Source organism: Cicer arietinum, chromosome 1, assembly GCF_000331145.2.
Source record: "Cicer arietinum cultivar CDC Frontier isolate Library 1 chromosome 1, Cicar.CDCFrontier_v2.0, whole genome shotgun sequence".
Taxonomy (NCBI): Eukaryota; Viridiplantae; Streptophyta; class Magnoliopsida; order Fabales; family Fabaceae; genus Cicer; species Cicer arietinum.
This window is the reverse complement of record NC_021160.2, coordinates 17,031,292-17,038,427: the sequence shown is the minus strand read 5'-3', so window position 1 is coordinate 17,038,427 and position 7,136 is coordinate 17,031,292.

Sequence of the window (7,136 nt, the reverse complement as noted above, 5' to 3'; positions counted from 1 at the left end):
TAGCATATATACACTACGCTAAAAATGACATTTAACAGCGCCCATTTTACAGCGCTTGCTAAACACAAGCGCTGTTGTAATTATATTTTAAAAATAACGGAACCTTTTACAGCGCTTTTGATGCCAAGCGCTGTAGTAGGTCATATAACGTTTGCACATCACGTTATAAGGCTTTTACAGCGCTGGTCAAAAAAGCGCTGTAATAGGTAGTTAAATTCAATGAAAGCGCATGTGTTTTACAGCGCTTGCGAAAAAAGCGCTGTAATAGGTAGTTAAATTCAATGAAAGCGCATGTGTTTTACAGCGCTTGCTAAACACAAGCGCTGTTGTAATTATATTTTAAAAATAACGGAACCTTTTACAGCGCTTTTGATGCCAAGCGCTGTAGTAGGTCATATAACGTTTGCACATCACGTTATAAGGCTTTTACAGCGCTGGTCAAAAAAGCGCTGTAAAAGGAAGCACTTTCGCGTATCAGTTACAGCGCTTTTTTCACAAGCGCTGTAAAACACATGCGCTTTCATTGAATTTAACTACCTATTACAGCGCTTTTTTCACAAGCGCTGTAAAACACATGCGCTTTCATTGAATTTAACTACCTATTACAGCGCGTTTTTCACAAGCGCTGTAAAACACATGCGCTTTCATTGAATTTAACTACCTATTACAGCGCGTTTTTCACAAGCGCTGTAAAATACATCTTTAAAATAATTATATACGTTGGAAACCCTCATATCCTCTACATCTTTCAAATAATTATATACGTTGCGAACCCTAATATCCTCTACGTACTGTGCGGCCATCTACGTTGTCTAAGGTATTTTTTACACATGATCTGTTATGTTTTGAAATTGTCAAAAATTGTCAAAAACTCATACCACATGATCTGTTCTGTTTTGAAATTGTTAGTTGATATTGGTTTCTTTTTGAAACTTGTTGATATGTTTTGAAAGCTTATTATTTTTGTTACTGCATTTATATAGGTGGTATAATATGGATAGGAAATGGATTTCAGCCAATCGATTGTCAAAAGAGTATGAAATTGGAGTGAAGGAGTTTGTTGAGTTTGCAGTGAAGAATGCAAAAGATCCAAATAGAGTAGTTTGTCCTTGTTTAAAATGTTGTTTTGGAAAACGTGTTAGAGAAGATGAATTAGAAGGACATCTAGTATGTAATGGAATTGATCAAAGCTACACATGTTGGATAAGACATGGTGAGAAAAAAAAAGGAAACATTAATTTTGAGAATAGTTCTACATATGCTTCAACTGATTTCGATACAGATACATATGAGCCGGACCGAGTTGATGAGATTGCAAAAGCAGTTGAAGAAGATCTTCGAGATTGTCCTAAAATGTTTGAAAGTTTGTTGAGTGATGCAGAGAAAGAATTATATAATGGTTGTACTAAATTCACAAGACTGTCAGCGATATTAAAGTTGTACAACTTAAAAGCGAGTAATGGATGGTCTGATAAAAGCTTTACGGAATTATTAACACTCATAAAAGATATGTTGCCAGATGATAATGAACTTCCCAGTCGGACCTACGAGGCTAAACGGATTTTGTGTTCTATTGGAATGAGTTACGAAAGGATTCATGCGTGTCCTAACGATTGCATTTTATTTCGAAACGAATATGAACTACTTAAGGCGTGTCCGAAATGCAATGTCTCTCGATATAAGAAGAAAGAATCTACTCCAGCAAAAGTCGTGTGGTATTTTCCTATAATACCAAGATTTAGGCGCATGTATCGCAGTGAAGAAGATTCAAAACACTTGACATGGCATGCAGATGAAAGAATTAGAGATGGAATGTTTCGACACCCTGCAGATTCCCCACAATGGGCAAAAATTGATCACGAGTATCCTGAATTCGGGATAGAGTCAAGAAATCTAAGACTTGCACTTTCTACTGATGGAATGAATCCACATGGTCTTCAAAGCATCTCACATAGCACGTGGCCTGTGATTTTGGTAATATATAACCTACCTCCATGGTTATGTATGAAGCGTAAGTTTATGATGTTGTCTCTGTTAATTTCTGGACCCAAACAACCGGGGAATGATATCGACGTATACTTGACTCCTCTAATCGAAAATTTAAAAAGTATGTGGGAGACAGGTGTGGAAGTTTATGATGGGTATAAGAAAGAATGTTTCAATTTAAGGGTTATGTTGTTCGGCATAATTAATGATTTTCCAGCATATGGTAATTTATCAGGATATAGCATTAAAGGTCAGTGTGCATGTCCTATATGTGAAGAGAGTACAAATTGGATGCGGTTGAAACATTGTAAGAAGAATGTGTTTCTTGGACATCGTAGATTTTTACCTTATAGTCATCAGTATCGTGGGTGGAGAAATGCATTCAATGGAAAATCAGAGGAAGGTAAAGCTCCTTTAGCACCGACTGGATATCAAATACTTGAAAAAGTACAAGGTTTGACCAATAAATTTGGCAAACCTTTTGCGGGAGAGCTGGTGAAAACTGGGTGGAAGAAAAAGTCAATTTTCTTTGAATTGCCATATTGGAAGTCATTGTATGTAAGACATTTCCTCGATGTGATGCATATTGAAAAAAATGTATTTGAAAGTGTTATTGGTACGTTACTCAATGTTCCAGGAAAGTCTAAAGATGGCGTCAATGCAAGATTGGACTTGGTCGATATGGGAATAAGAAATGAACTGGCTCCAGTAAAGAAAGGAAATCGCACATATCTACCTCCAGCCGCTCATACTCTATCTAGAAAGGAAAAAATTGTTTTATGTAAATTTCTACACGAAGTTAAAGTTCCAGAAGGATACTCTTCGAACATTAAAAATTTGGTTTGTATGAAAGACCTCAAGTTAAAAGGTTTGAAGACCCATGATTGTCATATTATAATGGAGCATTTGCTACCAATAGGTATACGTTCCATTTTACCTGAAAAAGTTCGACTAGCCTTAACTAGATTATGTTTCTTCTTCAGGGAAATTTGTAGTAAAGTGATCGACCCTCAGAAATTACCGACATTGCAGAGGGAAATTGTTGTTACTTTGTGTGAGCTTGAAATGTATTTCCCACCATCGTTTTTTGATATAATGGTTCACCTTACTGTTCATCTGGTTAAGGAGACACAACTTTGTGGGCCAGCTTATATGAGATGGATGTATCCGATAGAACGATATATGAAAATATTAAAAGGGTACGTAAAAAGTAGAAGTCGACCAGAAGGTTGTATTGCTGAACGATACATTGTTGAAGAGGCTGCTGAATTTTGTACTGAATATCTGTCCAATGTTGAATCCATAGGGCTTCCCATGTCTCGTCATTCGGGAAGACTATCAGGAGAAGGGATAACTGGAAGGAGACTACTGACTATATCAAGGACAGAATGGGAGCAGGCACAATTGTATGTTCTGCACAATGATGATGAGGTTCAACCGTATGTTACAATACACATTGATCAGTTATCTCGTTTGAACATGAATAGGAATCAAAATTGGATAACTCGAGAGCACAATCGAAGTTTTGTAACATGGTTAAAAAATCACATAATGTCAAAATTTGATATAGACCCCGGATCAATTTCAAATAGATTGAGGTGGCTAGCAAATGGTCCGAGCTTACATGTCTTTTCTTACACTGGTTATGTTATTAACGGCTACACATTTTATACCAAAGAACAAGATGATCAGACCACTATGCAAAATAGTGGAGTCACTCTCGTAGCTGAAGCGATGCATGTCTCAAGTGCAAAAGACAAAAACCCAATATATGCAAATCTATCATATTTTGGGGTTATCGAGCGCATATGGGAGTTAGACTACACAATGTTTCGTGTTCCCATATTTGGTTGCAAGTGGGTCGATAATAATAATGGCGTTCGGATTGATGAGTCAGGATTCTTGCTTGTCGATTTTAATAGGGTGGGATACAAAGACGAGCCTTTTATTTTAGCGTCGCAAGCTCAACAAGTGTTTTATGTCACTGATCCTTCTAATGATAAATGGTCTGTTGTCCTATCGACCAATAAAATAAGTGATGATAACAATAATGATGAAGATGTTGGTAATGATCTTTTATTTGCAACATCACAACAACCACATGAAATTGATTCAACTGATGATGGTTTATATCTTAGAGATGATCATGATGAGGGAATTTGGATTAATCCATCGTTTCGTATTGTAAATGGACAAACAAATGTGAATGTCACCAGGAAAAGAAGAAGGGCATCTTAATGTATATATATGTTTAATTGTTTTATATAAGCTATGCATGTAATCTGAACTGTGTTATTGTAAATATGCATGTAATCTGAATTGAGTGTTTTATACTAAGTTCTGATTAATTTATTTTCTGATTAATTTATTTTCTGCTTATATTTAGCTTGATTTGAGTGTTTTATACCAAGTTCATGTAACAATGAGTGTTTTATATTTAGCTTGATTTACATGAACTGAACTGAATATAAATTAGTAATTTACATGAACTGAACTGAACTGAATAGAGAGATTCTCTTTTGCTCAGTGCATATATATATATAGATTCTTCAGAATACTCATTTCTAATAATTCATCATCTCCTAAAGTATTGTGATAAAGACAATGATAACAATATTTTTAATCCAATAAACAATGATAAAAATGTTTTTAATGTCATCCCAACCCAAATAAACCAAACACAAAAATAAAATAAAGAGACATTTTACAGCGCTTATCTTAAAAAGCGCTGTAAAAGATCCTTTTAAAAATAAAATAATGAGTGTTTTATACCTTTTACAGCGCTTTTCACACAAAGCGCTGTAAACGACTCTTTTGAAAGTGAGTAAAAAAGACATTTTACAGCGCTTATTTGACAAAGCGCTGTAAAAAAGCTTTAAAAATAATATTCATCAGACACCTAATTTCTTCAAACACCTTGTACGCATCATGGGAATCCAAAAAACATCAGACACAAACCCATTTCTTCAAACACCTTGTACGCATCATGGGAATCCAAAAAACATCAGACACAAACCCATTTCTTCAAACACCTTGTACGCATCATGGGAATCCCCAAAAACACCAGACACAAACCCATTTTTCGCAACATGGCAATGATCCTGAATACCAATTAAGTTTCGATTTAAGAAGGAAAGAGAATGTAAAGAGATAAAAAGGGTGTTGAGGTGGAGATTGAATTGTGAAAGAGTAAGCTTTGATGTTTGTGAAGAAGATGCATAAAAGGAGAAGAGTTTGGTGAAGAGGAAGGGATTTTTGTGGTGACCAGTTACTACTATGTGGGTTTTGCATGCATGTTGAGCTTGTTTAAAAAATAACATAACATAACAAAACACAAAAACAATAAGGCCTTTTACAGCGCTTATTTGGAAAAAGCGCTGTAAAAGAGCCTTTTAAAATTAACATAAAGAGACATTTTAGAGCGCTTATGTGGAAAAGCGCTGTAAAAGGCTTTAAAAAACATTCATATAACATAATAACACACGGAGGTCTTTTACAGCGCTTATTTGGGAAAAGCGCTGTAAAAGAGCCTCTTAAAATTAACATAAAGAGACATTTTAGAGCGCTTATGTGTAAAAGCGCTGTAAAAGGCATTCAAATAACATAATAACACACGGAGGTCTTTTACAGCGCTTATTTGAAAAAAGCGCTGTAAAAGAGCCTTTTAAAAATTTAACTAAAGAAGCCTTTTAGAGCGCTTATGTGTGAAAGCGCTTTTAATTGCATTTATTTGTAATTAATTAAATGTATTGGTAATTAATCTAGTTTAAAATTTTCATTGAAGGTTTTTGTACGAGAAGGTCGTGTGCACGAGGAAATTGTCAAATAAATACTCATTCTTGTCTCCACATAAGATGTCGATGTGGAAACTCGATCCAGAGAATGTAAAAAACTACATTGTAGATATGTTTTTAGGAAATAAAGAAAGTGATAAATTGTTCTTGGCACCATATAATTCAGGGTACGTAATTTTATCTTTTTTAATTGATGAGAATTTAATAAAGTTACAGAGTTTTGATTTATGTTCTACTGATTGTGTGAAATGCTTATGGTATTTGAATATGTTTTGTTGTTGTGTGCACTGATTGTGAAGTGATTTTGGATCAAAATAATTTTGGATACAAAGATAAAAGACAGCGCTTTTTAAAAAAATGCCATAAAAAGCTAAAAAGCGCTTTTCATTTCAAATAATTAATTTACAGCGTTTAAAAAAAAACACACACACATTTTACAGCGCTTTTTTTAAAAAGCGCTGTAAAATGTTGTTCTAAAGCGCTTTAATGGTGCACCTTTTACAGCGCTTTCGTGAGAAAGCGCTGTAAAATGTACAAGAAAAGCGCTGTAAAATGCAGACCCATAATATGAAATTATGGGTGGGCATTTTACAACGCTTTTTTGAAAAAACGTTGTAATATGCACACCCATATATGAAATTATGGGTGGGCATATTACAGCGCTTTTTTGAGAAAACGCTGTAATATGCCCACCCATATATGAAATTATGGTTGGGCATTTTACAGCGCTTTTTTGAGAAAGCGCTGTAAAATGCACACCCATATATGAAATTATGGGTGTGCATTTTACAGCGCTTGTGTTAAAAAGCGCTCTAAAAGCAGACCCATAACTCATATAATGGGGTGCATATTACAGCGCTTGTTTGTGAAGAAGCGTTGTAAAATGTGCATAACAAGCGCGCGTTGTATTTACATGTTTTATAGCGCTTTTTTAAAAGCGCTGTTGTATCATTTACAGCGCTCGATTCCACAGCGCTTATTTTTTTGAAAAAACGCTGTAAATGGCTTAAAAAAAACGCTGTAATATGCGTTTTTTCGCGTAGTGATATGCATTAAGACTGCCAACTGATGCACAAACTGATTAAAACCATTCATTGAATATAGAATGCTATATGAAATTGAACCTCCAAAAGAATGGTATAAAACAACTAGATGGTCAATGTATATTGTATATTTTTTTTGTGTGATTTGAGATATAGTTTAGGTATATTTTCATAAATCGCTACATACCTAGTAAAAGAACTATATTGGTCAACGCTCTTTGTGAGGATTCAAGTTAGAAAATTTGCATTTATTTTGGTGCACTTTTAGTTTCCATGTATTTTATATTTACATGGAAATTTTTAATTTGTTTTA